This window comes from Ursus americanus, chromosome 1 (genome assembly GCF_024610735.1).
Source record: "Ursus americanus isolate L20-20 chromosome 1, mUrsAme1.1.p, whole genome shotgun sequence".
Taxonomy (NCBI): domain Eukaryota; kingdom Metazoa; phylum Chordata; class Mammalia; order Carnivora; family Ursidae; genus Ursus; species Ursus americanus.
This window is the reverse complement of record NC_142127.1, coordinates 67234140-67252579: the sequence shown is the minus strand read 5'-3', so window position 1 is coordinate 67252579 and position 18440 is coordinate 67234140. Positions and strand designations below refer to the sequence as shown.

Below are 18440 nucleotides of genomic sequence, written 5' to 3'. Positions count from 1 at the left end.
CACTCAGCAAGGAGTCTGCTTGAGATTCTCTCTCTCCCTCTACCCCTCCCCCCTAAAATAAATAAATAAATCTTTAAAAAGAAAAGAAAAAAAATTACCAATATTTCTACTGCCTGGTTGAAAAATCATGGAATAAAAGGAAAGTAGAAGAAAAGGGGAACGAACATGATAATCTAAAATGAGGGATAAAACATTTGTTCCATGCTTTCCTCACTACTTCCTCCCTCTCTCTTTTCTAGTCCCTCTTTCTCCCACTAAATGGTTAGACCCATATCTTTGGTGTCAGAAGGAGAGGAGAAGAGTTGAGCATATTAAAATAAGATGAGCTAAAAATGCAGTCAAGACAGCCAGAGATAACAGATGAAGAGCCCAGATTCTAGACAGGCAGAAAGTACAGCATCATGAAGAATCATAGAATCAAGAATGATACAAAGGCAGGTGAAGCTCAGGGAAGCTCCTAGCTCATTCCAGTAATTCCTACACACCCTCCATCTTCCCAGACCATAGCTTTTTGCCCCAAGTAAAAATCTGACTGTCTCCTAAAGACACTATACCCCTGGTGTATTTTCCGGGGGAGGCTGTTGATACTCAAACACTCTCGACGTATCAGGATTGGTACATTGATTATGTTCCCTGCACACACCAATATATGTAATATATGTACAATGTATGTAGTACATTGTATGTACTACCATATATGTACTCCAGTCAACGTAACTTCCATTCCGAAGTTCTACCCCTCTCTTTTTAAAAATAAGGTGAAAAACAATTTTACTTTCAAGCTTGGCAATCTGATACGATTGCCTTCTCTCATTCTATTTCCACAAGGAATCTGTTTATGACCATTACAACCTTGAGGAAAACCCCCCTCTTTAACGAACAACTTTATCAAAAGGATTTTGTGCCCCTGAAATGACTACGTCATTCCCATTATCCCTACCATCCCCATGGATGATCTGTCCCTCTCCATGATCGATCAGTTGCTCAGACTTCTTATTTTCAATTACTTTTCTTAAACTACTCTATAGCCAAACCTAGAATTTGTCACTAGGGAAAACTGCACCATCTATGGAATCGTAGTTTCAAACATCCACCTGACTACTGTTGACTTTCCTTCTAGCTCACTGGCTCAATCAGTTTCACTGATGGTCCTTGACCTCAACACCTTTATACAACCCATCAGTCACTTCCTGGATTTACTCTCCTCTTTCAACAGCCTTGATTTTGTATTGTATCATACCCACCTTTGAAAATTATTTTAATTCCTTGACTGTCTCTCCTTCCATTTTACTTGCACTAATTGGAACTCATTATGCACTTTTATACTCACATAAGTGCAGTTAAACTTCGCTAGAAAGAATCATAGAACAAATACGTCTAATTTCATTTTTCTGAGTCGGGTTTATTGACTTACATAAAACATAATTCATTCAATGCAGGGGTACTATTTTACGATTTTAACAAGTGCATATATATGTGGCAACCATCACCACAAAGATATGGGAAATTCCCTTCTACCCCTTTGTAGTCAATCATCTTCTCCCTCCAAGGACTGGAGTCCTTGGCAAGTACTTGAGAAACAGACTATACTAATAACAGCCAGACCATATATAAAAATAAAACTCCACCCCATAATCTGCAGTGAACCATCCAGGAAGCCAAACCACAACCTTTGTAGCAATCAGTTCAGAACAGCCAGTACTTGATTAGTAACTACCAACTTCCCCAATTTTTGTTTCTGCTTTTAACTTAGGGCCAACCAGAGAAAGCCAGACATGCTTCCTAACTCATTACATAGGATTTCAGCTACTAGTTAGCCCAGCCCCAGCTTCTAAATGCCGAAACCTGTAATCAGAGCATACCCGAAAACTTTTTTTCTTACTACACAAATCTCCAACTTTCCTGACTGACTCTCCTCCAGTTCCTGATGGCTGACTCCCTTGTTACAGCAAGGTCTCAACAAATAGGCTTTACTGTTCTCATTTGGGTAGTTTCATTTATTTCCAGCCTTTTCCTGGAGATCCTGTCAAGAAAGACCCTGTGGCCACAGCCTTCGACCAGGTAGGGTACCTACAGAGGCCTTGTGCCTTGCTTCTTGAGGCTCATGGAGTCCATGTTGGCATTGCACAGTAGGACTGAAACTGAACTCAGCTTTCTTTGCATTGAGTTCCTTGGCTATTTATTCTCAGTTTGGTATCTGGGTTTTGGTACTGCTTTCCATTCATTTGGTATTTTTGGTAGAATCAGGCCTTTCCTTTTCATCTTTTTTCTTTTTTTGGAGTCTTTTGTGTTACTGTTTTCGGTTGTCCAGTCTAAAGTGTTGTTTGTCATAAGATGGAGATCATAAAATAGAACACATGCATAGACCATACAAGCCTTATTGTTCAAGTTGGCCTCATAAACCAATGAGTTAGCCATTCCCACCAGACTGGCATCCACTCACACAAGCTTTTCTTTGGGTCACCGATTAAACCAGAAAGGTTTTCCTTCATCTAGACTTTGTGTCCTGAGAGCTCAACATTTAGCCACAGAGAGCATTGTTTCTTATTTTCTAATTGCCAAAAGGCACAGATTTTCAGGTCTGCATACAGAAGTGGCCAACTGTAGTTTGGGATGCTAAGAACACAAGCATTATATTTCTACTGACTACTGCCAGCTCTCATGGAGTCATCTAAGTCTAAAACTTCTCCTCTTCCAGAAAAAAGACAAAACAAAACAAAAAACAAATAAGAAACCCTGCTTCTTATATATATGCTCATCACAATTCTAATTCTTATGCCTCTCTTCCTAAATGGTATAAGTTCACCAGAAATGACTTGGGCTTTCAGTGGCAACTCTAAAGACCATTTAACTTGAACAATATTGTTCATTTTAGACTCCTTGGGGGGAAAAAAAGGAAGAATATTTCTTGGGCCCAAAGGGCAGTATTTTTTGATGGATATGCTAAGGACATTTAATGAAATTCTGAATGAAAATTTGTTTCATTAAACGATTCTTTGGTCAAAGCTAGTGAGCAATTTGGACATCTTAACAACAACAAACTTGACTCATTTTCCCAGTGAGTCCTGTCCCTTCTTGTCCTCCAGTGGTTTCTTTATATGTAGCTTTCCATCTTCCCCTTTATTTTTCTGATATCTCTTCTTCTGGACCTTTGTTGTCTCCTTCTTCTTCTCCTTTCTAGACTCCTTACCTTTTCCCAAAACCCCAAAATAACAGTTGCCTCTACAGATCCATCCCTCTCATGAGCAGGGAACTATAGAATTTAAATCTTCCCTAAGAGACCTGAGTTGAATCATGAGCTACAATTAAAGATGTCCCTAAACCCAAACAAGACCAGCAAATATTCATAGAAAAATTTGAATTTTGGGGGGTGCATCTGACTCAGGGTTTCATGACCTATATCAGTTTGTACACATGTTGGTCAGAACTTCAGAGACTAATTCCTGGATGGCAAAAGCTGATGGAACTGACCCAGAAAGGGACCTTCAGGATCCCTGTTTACACACACACACACACACACACACACACACAGCACCCCCAAATTAAGGCAAAGCTCTTAAGAGCCATAACATTTCTCATACAAATTAAACAGACATAATTCAAATGATTTAACCGATTCTAAACATTTGATTGAAATAATTGATAGCAACATGGACGGGACTGGAGGAGATCATGCTAAGTGAAATAAACAGAGAAAGACAATTATCATATGTTTTCACTCATTTATGGAACATGAGAGATAGGGGGATCAGTGGGAGAGGGAGGGGAGGAATGAAGGGGGGTAAACAGAAGGGGGAATGAACCATGAGAGACTATGGATTCTGGGAAACAAACTGAGGGCTTCAGAGGGGAGGGGGTGGGGGATTGGGATAGGCAGGTGATGGGTATTAAGGAGGGCACATATTGCGTGGTGCACTGGGTGTTATATGCAAGTAATGAATCATGGAACATTGCATCAAGAACTGGGGATGTGCTGTATAGTGACTAATATAACACAAATAAATATTATTTAAAAAAAAGAAAATGGCATAATAACATAAGAGCAAATTAGTTTTAGAAAAAACATAGCATTGCTCAGAAGAATGCTAAATAAAATAAAACATAAGGTAATAAAAAAAAGAAAGAATTGATAGGAAAAAGATAAAACCATAGAAATTTGGGGGATTAACTGGAAAATACTTTTTGACAACATTTGAGAATTAAAGAAAATGACGGTATAATAGCAGCTCTTTCATTTCATTTTGTCAATGGAATTAATCCTGAAATTGAACACTTCATTAGTAAACAGAAATTAGAATGGGAAATAACCTCTTTAGCTTGGCTATAACACTTGCAGAACATTTCGAAAGGGATTTAGAGCAAAATGAGACAGGTCTTAAAACAAACTGAGGCCCTATTGATCAAACGGCTACATGGTCCTCTTTCCAACCAGCCATGTACTGACAAGAAAGCTTGTAAATATTATAAATATGAGACACCAGAAATAAAATGTCCAATTCTTACAAAAGAATAACAAAGACAAAAACCTTTCAATTCAAATTGGTGAGGGTGTCCCCTGAAAGGAAAACTCACCCAATAGTTTGCCTTCCTCTTACATATTAAAAGTGAGTTAACTCTCAATCTAGATGGTTATCCTCAGTAACTCTTGGTAGACATAGATGCTACTCTTTCTGCAGGAAACACTACGACCTTTGTTCAATCTCTCACAGAGTAAAGATACTACACAGCTGGTAGGTATTGCAAATAACCCACGGATTTTCCCTATCTTCTAGCCCTTAACTGTAATCTTTGGGCTCTTGGCTGAAAATTGTCCCCTCCTGCTTTGCGATACCACTCCTGCAAATTCAATAGGGAGAGACTTATTTTGCAAATGGAGTTGTAATACTAAATGCACACCAGAGGAATTATTACTAGAGTTTCCATAGGACTCCTCTGTTCATAATCAAGTATTTCCGCTCGGGATACACCTTTGCTTACGTCATTGTATTTGATACATATCCTAGATAAGGATACTGACAATATACAGGACATTCCATGGGCTAAAAATCCCACTGACATAGAAAAGATAATTGGAGCAAACCTATAAAGGTTCAGAGACATCTTACCAAATCATTACTCAAACTTCCCAAATACATCTTGAAGCAGAAGCAAACAAAGGGCTAGAACCTATATTTGAAAGTCTTACACCAAAGGTCTTCTAATATCCTACATTAGCCTTTGTAAGACTCCCATCTTATCAGGAAAAAAAAAAAAAAAAAAAAGAACAAGGAGGCTGATTTATTCAAGACCTTAGGGTCATCAACAAAAATGTTATTCCTCACTTTCTGGTACTACCTAACCCAAATACCAGCCTGTCATCAGTTCCTCCTGAATCCACTTGCTTCCCTATAGTGGATCTTTGCTCTACCTCACCCGGTGTGTCTCTAGAACAAGAGAGTAAATACCTTTTACCTTCACCTTGAAGACAGCAATGTACCTGGATAGCTGTATCCCATGGGTTCACTGAAGCACCCTTCTATTTTCTCCAGGTCTTCAACAAGACTTAAAAGTATCTAAATGTCCCTTGTGATCTGGTTCTGATATTATATGTAGATGTTCTCCTACTTTGTTCAGAGAACAAGGGAGCACGTAAAGAGATTCCATTTAATTGTTCTCAGTGTAGCATAAAAAGGCCAGAAAGTTTCAAAAGTTAAATTACAATTTTGTGAAGACTCAAGCCATTATGTAGGGCATGGCCCATCCACTGAAGGAAAAACATTCTCTCCTAATAGAGAGTACCCAAGCTTATCTTAGATTCCACACAAAATGATAATCGAGAGGATTTTTGGCTTTAAGTGAATATGGTAGACAATAGTCACAAAGATGTCTAAGACCGCAATGCCTCTTTATGAATTGACTAAGTTCTCAGTAGGAGAACCTCCACTTTGGGAGCCCGAGTAGGAACAGGCCTTCCGTAACTTGAAGAAGTCTCTTCAGCAGCCTCTTTCAATATGAAATTCTTTTTTTTTTTTTAGATTATATTTATTTATTTGACAGAGAGACAGCCAGCAAGAGAGGGAACACAAGCAGGGGGAGTGGGAGAGGAAGAAGCAGGCTCCCAGCAGAGGAGCTTGATGTGGGGCTCAACCCAGGACCCCGGGATCACACCCTGAGCTGAAGGCAGATGCTTAACAACTGCACCACCCAGGCGCCCCCTCAATATGAAATTCTAACTACAAGAAATCATTTCATCAATTTGTTCATGAGTGATCTAAGCAGGCCCTTGGGGTTTAACTCAGCTTCCAGGAACCACCAAAAACCCTTTGCTTTCTACAGCCTCAGCCTTGACCTGATTGCCAAGGTGTACCCCCTCATTTTAGGACAATTGCTGCTACTGGAAAACTTGTTCATGCTCCTGCTGAACTAGTTTTAGGCTCCACGCTTGACCTCCACACAGACTACTACTGACTGAGAACATACAATACATTCAGATAATTAATTACCTTTTTATGAGATTCTCTTACTTTCTCTTTTCACATTACTATTCATCACTGCAACATTCTGAATCTTGGAAGAGGAATATTGTAATTGTCTTATCTTGATTAGGAGACTTTCTATACCTCACTCAGATTATTAGAGACTCCCATTAAAACCCCTAACCTAATATTATCTGTTGACGGATCACACCTCAAAACTGAAAGTGGATTTTATTAAGCATCGACAGAGCTATTAGTAACCTAAGAGCTCCTTTGAAATATAGGCTCTATGTAAATAGAATTAACACATTCTAGCTTTTAATCACAGCCTCTTTCTCTTAGCATAATATGCTCAAAATTTATGCAAGGTTTTGCATGCATCGGAAGTTCATTTGTTTTCATCACGAAGTAGTATTCTACTGTATGGATGTAAAACAATATGTTTATCCATTTACCAATGAGCATTTGGGTTATTTTTAGTTTAGGGTAATAATGAAAAATTTCTATAAACATCTGCTTATAAATTTTTACCTGAACTTATGTTTTCATTCATTAAATAAATACATAGGTATGAGATAATTTTTTTGCATTGTAAGTATGTTTACTTTTATAAGAAACTGCCAAGCTGTCTTCAAAATGATTATACTACTAACGATGTATGAGAATCCCACTTGTTCTACATTTTCATCAGTGTTTGGTATTATTACATTTTATTTGCTTATTTTTTTCTTATCCCTTCTAATATATATGCGATTATATCTAATTATGGTTTTGTTTTGTATTTCCCTAATGACTAATGTAGAACATACTGCCATATTTTATAGAACAGTTCTATTTTTAGTGTGATGTCTATTCAGATTTTTTTTCCCATTTCTTTTATATTGAGCTATGGAAATTTTTTCTACATTCTACATACCAGTCTTTTATCAGATAAATATTTTGCAACTATTATCTCTTAGTATTTGACTTATCTTTTTTTCTCATCTATGTCTTAAGAACAGAAGTTTGAATTTTTATAACTTTTAAATTATTTTTTCTTTTAAAGTCTTCATTTTGTATGTTAAGATACCTTTGCTTAACCCAAAGTCACAAGATGTCTTCCTATGGTTTCTTCTAGAAGTTTTATAGCTTTAGATTTAATATTTAGAGTTATAATGCAGTTCAAATAATTTTTATAGATGGTGTATGTCTTGAGTCAAGGATCGGTTATTTGAAAATGGAAGCCCAACATTTCCAGCACAATTTTTTGAAAAGACTATTCATTTTCCCTTGAATTCTTGTATTACATTTGCCAAAAATTAGTTGCTCATATATATTTGCATTTACTTTTGAAGTTTGTGCTATGTTTCTCAATACACATGTCTATCCTTTCTCTAATACTACACTACCTTGATTATTGTAGCTTTATAAGATAGTAAGACTATAGTAACCTTAAAATCAAGTAGTCCCCCAACTTTGTTCTTTCTCAGAATCATTCTGCCTATTCTAGTCTCTTGGCCTTTCCAAAAAATATTAGAGTCAGTTTGTCAGTTGCCTAAACAAGCAAACAAACAAAAAAACACTAAAATTTTGATGCAGACTGCATGAATCTGGATCAATTTGGGGAGAAGTGATGTCTTAACAATATTGACTCTTCCAATCAAGACATTAGTTCTACCCTAATTGATCTGTATTGATTCCTATCAAAATTCCAGTGGGAAATCTATCTAGATCTAGGCAAGCAGTTTATAAAATTATATGGGAGGGCAAAGAAATTAGGATAATGAAAACAACTTTGCAAAAGAATGAAGTTGAAGGTCTCTTACTGCCTGAATTTTATACTTATATAGCTCTAATAATCAAGCTAGTGTGGTGTTCTCAGGTGGATAGATAGATAAATGAAGCGGCACAGAGAATCCAGAACCAGACACATACAATTACAGATAACTAATTTTTGACAAGGGTACAAAAGCAATCCAATGGAAAAAAATAGACTTTTCAGTAAGTGAAAAAGGAACAACAACGGGACATTCATGGGGAAAAAAAGAAAAAGAAAGGAAAAAAGCTCAATCTATATCTTATATCCTACACAAAAATTAACTCAAACTGGATCATAGAACTAATGTAAAACATGAAACTAAAACTTTTAAAAGAAAAAATAGCAGAAAATCTTTGTAACCTAGAGTCAGGTGGAGAGTTCTTTCACTGACGTGAAAGGCCAACTTCACAAAAGAAAAAATAGATAAATTAGACTTCACCAAAATTAAGACCTTGTCAAAAAATGAGAGAAAATCCACATTGGGAGAAAATATTTGCAAATCACATATCTGACAAATAACTTGTATCCAGAATACATTCTAGAAACTCTCTCAATTCAACAGTAAGAAAACAAACAGCCTGATTATTTCTTTTTCTGTGTCAAGATTTTTTTATTAATATGTGATGAAATATACTATTACTTCTTTTATTTTGTGTTCTATCCATCAGAATGCCAAATTTCCTTGTACTTTATTGTATTTATCTTTTTTATATTTTCTCCAATTATTTTATTTTTCTGTAAATTTTGTTTATCAAAAATGTTTCCTTTCTTTACTTTGTTGCTTCTATTCTGTACCTCACAGCTTCTGATTTATTTATTAATTCTGAAAGGGTTAAATTTGGTCTTCAATATGTTTCTCTAAGTTGAAAATTTCTCAGTCTTATTTTGACCTCCTTTTTTAATTGTATTCATGTCCTTTTAATTTAATTTAGCTTGAGGGAATTTTAAGAAATGTATTTCTGCTTGTTTAGTTACATTCCGAACTTGTATGGAATTATTCTCTGTGTTTCACATTGGTTAAAAGTAACATTGAGTATATTTTCACAGTCCTGAAACATCTATAAACATCTCAGGTAGACACAGTGTCCAGACCTTCCTCTAAGGAAGAGTTTGCTGCCCAGCTGTGGAGTGCTGTCACCAGGCAGCTTCTACTTGTCAGTTGTGTCAAGATGTGATTTAGCTGCAGAAAGCTGTCTCCTTAGAGAACACACCCTCCCTATGGAGGCCACAGCCAATGGCTGAGAGAAGAGTGCAAGTGGGTTGCCATATGTACTACATGTGGGACCATTTTAATAGACATATGTGCTTTAGATAGTCCCACTGTTGAGTGAATCTGTGGGGGGTTAGATTTTTCCTTCTTCCCAGTCCTAATTTCCCCTTCTTTTCACATCTTACACCCCAAAAACCATCCTGATGTCTGCTTCCAAGTCATCTGTGACAATATTTTTGGTTCATTTTTCTAAAATTTACCTCCAATTTACCAATATAATTACATACTGTTTGGGTTATTTCAGTACTTGTTGCTTATATAATTTTAATTATGGAATGTATACATGAGCTATACAGGACGGTAAAATTATATTTGTTTTTGCTTCATCATTTTCATGTTCCCTCATTTTTACTTGTTTAGTTTTCTGTGTTCTAGTCACTAATTCATTCTTAGACACTAAAAAGTAATTATCCATCTCTATTAAATATGTTCAAATATAGGAAGTAATCATGATTTTCCAAAATTATCATCTGTCCTTATATTTGAGTACTAGTTTAACTATAGAATGCTAGGTTCAAAATCATGTATTTCAGAACTTAGAATATATTTCTTATTTTCTTCTAACTTCTGATTTTGCAGTTAAGAAATTAATCCCATTCAGGACCTAAATCCTGTATGTATTCCTCTTCATTTTTCTTTCTGTAAGAATTTAGGATTTTAATCTCTATTGTATGAAATTTCATGATGTACTTTTATGTGAATAAATCTCTTTAAATCACTGTGTAGGGGTGCAGAAAATGCTTTTATTTTTTAAACAGTTTTATTAGTTCTTTAATAATTTTCTTCTAGTCTCTCTTTAGTAAACTTCTATTATTCATTTCCAGGACCCATCCTTTAGTTCCTTTGTCTGTTTTTAGCCATTTTTAATCTTACATTTTTTGAGAATTTTTCTTGAATTTACCATGTAACCTGCTAAAGCACTTTTTATTTCTACTGTCATATTTTGGATTTTCAAAAGTATTTTTATATCTGAATGCTATATTTGTAGTACTATAAATTCATAATTCATTGCTGCCTCCTATCTCCTGGGAGATATTGATTATAATTGTTACTTTAAGATTTTTCTCCTGATCTCTGTGTTGCTTTGGTTTTTTCTGAAATAATTTTTATTTTGTTACTTTAGTTTCTATATTTCCTAAAAACTTTCCTTAAAAGATTTTTTATCTTATTTTTTCATTTACATTTAAGAAGGAGGAACTAAGAATTTAATTGAAAGCTCTCAGTACTTGGATGGAGCTTGTTGAAGGTTAGGTTTTAAAACAAATCAATAAGACAGTGAACCTGATTTCTCAATAAGCAACTGACTAAAATTTCCACCCATGGATACTATTATCTCCCGCATAGGGATGAGCATGAATCTCCATGCCAGCGTTATGGGATCTACTCAGGTGCAGACTGAGTTGCACTGATGAACTTGTAGACTTTCCTATTCTGAAGTGTGTTTACCATGGCATCTCACAAGCACGTTCATTGTGCAAACCTCTTCAGACCCCAGCTTCTATTAAGGGGTTAGCAGTCTCCCACTGTGTGCGGTTTGGAAGGATATCTATTTACTTAACACATATTCACATATTATAATTCTGATTATATGTCAAACACTGATATAAGTAATAGAGATATAGCAATAAAAATAACAGACGTGGATCTAATAGTGCTTGCATTCAACAGATCAATCAAATTTTGAACAAATCTTTATGGTTTTGGCCCTACCCTACCCCCACTTTTGGAGATTTCTTTCCTAGCCTTTGGGTATGTTCTACATTGTAAATCCATTTGCTTTCCTTCCTGCAGGCTTAAGTTTCAGCTTTCTCTTGTCAGCTAAGATAGGTCACATTCCCTATCTATTTTCACATTCCCAATTTTGCTGAAATTCTTGCTAATATCATGTATAAAAACTATGTTGTTTGATTTTTTAATTAACATCTGTTAAAATATTATTTGAACTAACAATGTATATACAGTCCAACATTTCTACATGTATATCTCATGAATCTTTGTTTCCTTATGCTTTAAATAGTATATGTATTTCAGTTTTCACATGGGTGATATACAATTATTCCATAGTTAATAAATGACTTCTGCAAAGGACTAATTGCAAATTTTCTAGATTTTCAATGCTGATAATTTTAAGAACCAAGTTTTAATTTCAGTATATGATTTATAATAATGGAATTTCTCAGTGAAAAGATAAATGCTAAGCCAGAATGATTTGAATTAGTTTTCAAAAGAGAAGGGTGGAGGCAATCTTACACTGTGATCTCATTTAGAATACAAATACAGAATTCATTTTCAGATTGATGATACCAGTTGCAACATTAATAACTTCACAAATTGGCTAACATAGATTTCTCTGTCCATGGATAGTTTTGTCACTAGTTGTTTTTTTTTTTTTCTAAAATGCATTTTCACTGTAATATATTCTTCAGAATGGACAATTTCAACTTAATAAAAGGAATGGTGACACGTTTACACTCTCAGTACTAGAGTAACCATCTCAGCTTAAAGAAAATATTTTTTACATTACTTCCAGATGCTCTGAAGTGCTAGCATAGCAAATAGATAGTTATTACCATAACAGATTCTTTAATTTTGGCATTCAGTTATAAACAGTAAATTTCTTAAAAAAAAACACACATTATGATTAATTTCTAAAATTAACAAAACGATAAAGAAAAAAAAACGGCTAATGTAAGTTGTAGATTAAACAATTGTTCAAAAGATTCTTCCCATCTTCTGATTTCCTGGGAAGGTTCAGATTTCCCCATTCTTTGACTTTGTAATGTGACCTCTCTAGGCCAACTGGATGTTAGAAGATGTGAACCAAGCAAGCACTTGAAGTGCATTTGTGCAATGAACTTCCCCTCTAGTATTTCTGTCACTAGTCATGAGGAGATATTTCCCCAGGTAGCTCCTGATGCCTCAGTCTGCATCCCAGAACAAAAATGTGTAGGGCACATCCTGCAGTGGATAGCATTGTCAATGTGGCATCACATCTTGAAGCAGAATCAGACCAACAGGCCCACAGTCTTCAGTATAAACAAATCCTTGCATTTTATGCTACTAAAATTTTATGTGGATATTTGTTATTAATTTGGAACAAAGATGGGGGTGGTGCTGTAACAAAAATGAAATATATGGGATTGGTTTTGAGACTGACCAGGGAATGATGAGGACACTTCTACGGGAAGCAGAAAAAAGATGGCAAGGAGATTGTTAAGAAAAATTATGACCTGAATTGTAATATAATGGTGAAACATTTGGCAAACTATAGCTTGCTGCACCTTGTGAGGTGGGAAATGTACGTTTTGAACTTGAGCCTTGGACATGATGATTTACAGGCAGAATATTAGAAATGTCCGCCGACTCTTATTATCTTCATTTTGTTAAGGTATTGCCTAAAGTATTACCAGCAGAATTGAGTGTAAATAGAGTAGGTCCATATATTCTAGAATTTTTTAGTTGGAAAATAGAAGTTTCTTGTCTCTTATTTCTTGAACTAGTAAAAGTTTCTCAAATTAAAGGCAAAGGGACAAAGTCTGGGGACAGACTATATTCAGGACGCTATTAATGAAACATGGCCTCAAAGTTAAAAAAAAAATCAAAAATGTGCCTCTGATATTCTTTATGAAGATCTAAAAGAAAAAAATTGGTATCTAGTGGACCTTTTCAGCTATGTAAAAGGACACCTATAAAGAAATATCCATAAAAGAACGGGACACATCATGCCTCAAAAATAATCGATAACATACTGTATGGTACATGGACTTGATAGGAACACATATATTGAAGACCCACATAGCTTTGACAAAGCTGCTTCAAGAAAAGTTTTGTCAGCCTGGAGTAAATCAGAATGACATGTATTTGTGATAGGAAAAGACTTCTAGGCTTAGAACGTTCAACAGGAAAGAAACAGGCTTGGAAAGCTGCTCAACGTCATAAATAAAAAGTAAATTTTTAAATGCTTTCTTTAGAAGTGGCCAAGGAGGAAAGTAAATAAAAGAGAAGAGTTTTCAGAGGGCAAAGCCAAAGCCATGGAGAATAATGGGCTGTTGGGTCACTCCCACAGAACAGAACCAGGATAGAAAGACCTAGCAATGTGTGCCCAATGTGATTTCAGAATTGCCACAGACCATTCTCTTCTTTGTATCTACAGCTTTTCTAATTTTCTCATTTTTCTCTTATTCTAGGCATGTTTTACCATCTTAGGTTGACAGAAATACAAGATTCTGAAATTCAAGTTAAAGCCAGCATTGGCTGAGATGTAGGGGGATATCAGGATTGGAGTGGTATGTTTTTCACATAAAATGGACATGAATATTTGTGAAGACTATGTTAAGTTACATTATCTTTGAAAAATATTCATTCTCTCCCACCTCTTCAACTTCATGGGAGGGCTATTCTTCCCTGCCCCTTGATTTTGAATTCAATATATGCCTTGATTAGTCAATGAAATGTTAGCAGACAAGAAAGGGACAAAGGCTCAAAATATACCATAGTGTCAGGATCTGTTTTTATGTGTGGCTGCCATTATCATGAGAAGCACCTGTGGAGTCATGAAGCCACCTCAGCTGGGGCTGTGGAAACAAACACTTCAGGCTAGGAATTCCCAGTCATAAGTCCTCAGACAAATTGAATATCCATGAGAAAAATAAATGCTATTGCATGTCATTAAGATGCTACAAATGTTGGTCATTCGCAATAGTGTAAAAAAATACAAGAAAACAGGAGTAAGTGACATCAGCAAGATGTCAGTATAGAAATTTCCAGTGCTTGTTCTCTCACAGAAACATCAATTTGAACAACTATCCGTACACAAAAATATCTTCACAAGATCTAAGGATTCCCTGTGAGAAATTACGGGACCTGGGTGGAACAAAAAAATGAGAAAAGACACACTGAAGAAGCTAGGAAAGACAGTTTTGCATTACCCCAACACCCTTCACGCAAGTCCAGGCATCCCAGGGCAAGGAGACACCTTCCACCACGGGGAAGTGAAGTGGGTGCCCTCCTTCACCCTGCATCCCCACACCAGGCCTGCACAAGGGCTAGGCCAGTCCCCCACAGACCCAGCCTCCAGGCCAGCTCCTGCAACCCAGGAACATCATGTTGTATACCTTAATTATATACAATTTTTACTTAAAAATGTATCAGTGGGGCACCTGTGTAGCTCAATCAGTTAAGCCTCCAACTTTTGATTTCTACTCAGATTATGATCTCCAGGTCTTGAGATTGAGCCCAGAATCAGGCTCCATGCTGGGTGTGGGGCCTGGTTAGAATTCTTCCCCTCTCCCTCCCTCAGACTCTCCACCCCCTCTAAAAAATAATAATAATATAATTTTTAAAATATCAATAAATAAAAAAATTACTGGCAATTTGTCAAAATATTAATGGTGCCCATGTTTAGGTATGAGGACATGAGTGACTTTTGTTTCCTTAACATATTTTTATATACATATTATGCAGTATTTAGCCTTTTCATAGTGTTTAAAATATAAGAATTCTCATGCAAACCTTGTTCTTTGCATAGATGCGCAAATATCCAACATGTGATATATCTTTTAAAATAGATCACATACTGTGACTATTGAGATAAATAAATGTTGTTTCGTACTTTTAATGATTTCATAAAGTAAGCATTCATTTACTGGTCTTCTGAAAAATTACTAAAGCATATACGCTTTATGATAGTCATATGATGTCAATGACTATAAAATCTTATGATCCTACCCCCTTTATTTCCTTGATACTACCCTCTAAGCTAATCTGCTGCCTGTCATAGTCTCAGATTTTTTTTTTCATTGTATTTTGGCTATAGACTCCAAAATAAAATTATTTAAATTATTTTTGAGAATGTTTTGAACTTTCAAATGATTCATGCTCTCAGTAGTATAAAAAATGTCATTGTGCTGGGGCGCCTGGGTGGCACAGCGGTTAAGCGTCTGCCTTCAGCTCGGGGCGTGATCCCGGCGTGATGGGATCGAGCCCCACATCAGGCTCCTCTGCTATGGCTCCAGCCTGCTTCTTCCTCTCCCACTCCCCCTGCTTGTGTTCCCTCTCTCGCTGGCTGTCTCTATCTCTGTTGAATAAATAAATAAAATCTTTAAAAAAAAATGTCATTGTGCTAAGAAAAGAATTCCCAAAAACTTACAAACCAGGTAGTACATTAACCACTGATGCTTCTCACAGAGTAGTTTTGGAACTCCACCTTCCAGATATACGATGAGAAACCACATTGGCCTCCCCGAGGAGGAGGGATTGGAGCCGTGCAAAAATAGTCTGAGCCACAGAGTTTTGAGCACAAAAAGTTGTGATATGTATCACAACTAGAAAGAGTAATGTGTTATGCATACACATATGTTCTACGTACATGCTAATATGTTATAATGGCATTACTTAATTTACTCTGATTTATACCTCATTTTTGGTTTAAAAAAAAGGTGATAAGAAAGAATCAAGCAGATGTCTAAATTTATGGAGTAGTATAAAATGTTGCACACCTATAAAGAAATAACCAGTTTTAAAAGCACTATTCAATTAAAAAAATAATTAACCAGCCTATCTATTTTTAGCTTTTAAATCCCAGCTATTACATCTGTTCCTCAGAAAAGGTTTTTCTGACAGCCCAAACCTGTCAGACCAAGTTATTCCTCATGTGATATCCTCACCTTTCCCATCATAATAGCTTTTATACCCAATTATAATTTTCATTTTACTGTCTATTTCCCTTTCATACTGTAATATCTAGATGGGCAAGGACCAATTCTGCTTATTCACGTGTGTATCCCAAGTGCCTGTAAGTTACTAGTACTGATACATAAAATTAGTCCTGAATAAATTAGTACTAAACTTTTGAATGACTTTTAGCCAGAATTTCCTTAGAACACAGGTATATCAATTGATTTCCATATCACAGAGCGCTGCTTTCACCCTAAAAATATAGTGCTGAGTAGTTGTGACAGAGACTGTATGACTTTGCAAAGACTGAAACATTTATTATCTGGCTTTTTCCAGGAAAGTCTGGCTGATCTCTGCTCTAAACAAGCTGGAATGTGACAAGCCAGAAGGATGAGCTAAGTCAAATTCACTGGGGAAGTTGAGAGTGAAAACCTGAGAGACAAAGGGAAAGCACCATTTTGAAAAAGTCTAGAAATTGATGTTAACCTATAATTTAAGAAAAGATACAGATAATGATAAACACGGTCAGAATAAAGAAGACACACTACCAGTGAAAGATATTTGCCCTAACAGGCTTTGGAAAAGTGAATTTATGGGCATATATAAGAAAGACCAATTTAAAGGACAGAAGTAATGTGGAAATAATAGTATATTTATCTCTGGAAAATAATTTTTTAAAAACTTACGTATTAATTATTCTTGTGATACCTAAAATATACACCTCCTATCTCCTAGCCTCATTATCTTTGATCTTCATGATTTCCTCTTTTGTTCTACCAAACATGTGGAGTGTGTGCGTGTATTAGAGAGAGGCCGAGAGAAAGAGAGAGAGATGCTACATTCAGGTACAGTGTTCTCTTTGTTTTAATATTGACAATATCTCACGTTTGCTCTAGTAAATGAACCCTTCACGTTTAACTACTTATTTGACAGGAAGCACAAGTACCAATACCAATATGAAAGGGGAAGGTGGAAATACAAGAAAGAAACGGGTGGACAGATTTGTAATTCATCAAGATATGCATATTTTCTTGTACTTTGGAAGGTATGCTAAAACCACCTGTCTGAATTATGCGAGCTAACAGCTTTCCATAAATATAGTTTTAACAAATGCTATATAACATTTTCCTAGCCCTTTTGTACTGATGAATTAGAAATCCAAGGGTTTTTTTTGGGGGGGGGGTCTTTTTCCATATAAGCAGTGAACTTTTTTTTATTATTATTTGTTAATTGGAAGGTTTTTTAAATTCCAGCACACCAATATCTATTACACACCTCAAGGACTTCACTGTTAATGGTGGAAACAGACCTGTAAATAAATACAAGTGATACATCTAGGAGCTAGGCACAGAAAAGAAATCAAGGGATGCTAATAGAGCAAGGATTGAAGAAAGAGGTGTTGAAGGTTAGCCCAGCCTCTTAAAAGAAGTACAAATAAAACTTCTGGGACTAGTCAACATTTAAAAAATTCTTGAATTCCCCTGAGGGCTTAGAGTTGATTTCTACACTGTATATTTGGTGTTTCTTTTTCACAAATGTACTACGTGCCTCCACTTCAAGTTGGGTATTAAAAAAACCTAATAAATCCGGGGCGCCTGGGTGGCACAGCGGTTAAGCGTCTGCCTTCGGCTCAGGGCGTGATCCTGGCATTATGGGATCGAGCCCCACATCAGGCTCCTCTGCTATGAGCCTGCTTCTTCCTCTCCCACTCCCCCTGCTTGTGTTCCCTCTCTCGCTGGCTGTCTCTATCTCTGTCAAATAAATAAATAAAATCTTAAAAAAAAAAAAACCCTAATAAATCCAACGTAATTAAAGGTTTTTGAGTGTATATTCAGTTTCCCAAACTCAAAGGAGAGAAGAGATGCCTCTATTCACTCAGGGTTCAAATCGCTGTTCTCTAAAGCAATATTGACTGAAGGGTTTGATCGCGCTTCCCGACATCTCCCAAAGACATGGTTTAATAATTTTATAATATGAAATACATATAACATAAGATAATCATTATCAAATTATTTCACATGTTTATTATGAACTTTCAATCAGGATGTTAAGAAGGAAAAAATATAATTTTTTTTCAAACATTAGGAAGATTTCGCCTTTCATCAATCCAAACTTTTTCGTTTTTGCTATTAATGCTTCAATAAGATGATACAATTGGAAAGAAAAAGTCTTGGGGAATATAACTAAACTATAGTATTTTTTAAGATTTTTTATTTTATTTATTTGAGAGAGAGAATGAACA

The 18440-nt window shown here is 35.8% G+C and overlaps 1 long non-coding RNA gene across 1 annotated transcript; it reads left to right on the top strand.

The window, feature by feature from the left end:
• Window positions 1–1868: 1868 nt before the first annotated feature.
• Window positions 1869–17270, top strand: LOC123798032 (uncharacterized). The gene is made up of 3 exons (XR_006781160.2): window positions 1869–2061; window positions 13711–13809; window positions 16535–17270. It is a non-coding gene; the product is annotated as an uncharacterized LOC123798032 (long non-coding RNA).
• Window positions 17271–18440: the final 1170 nt, after the last annotated feature.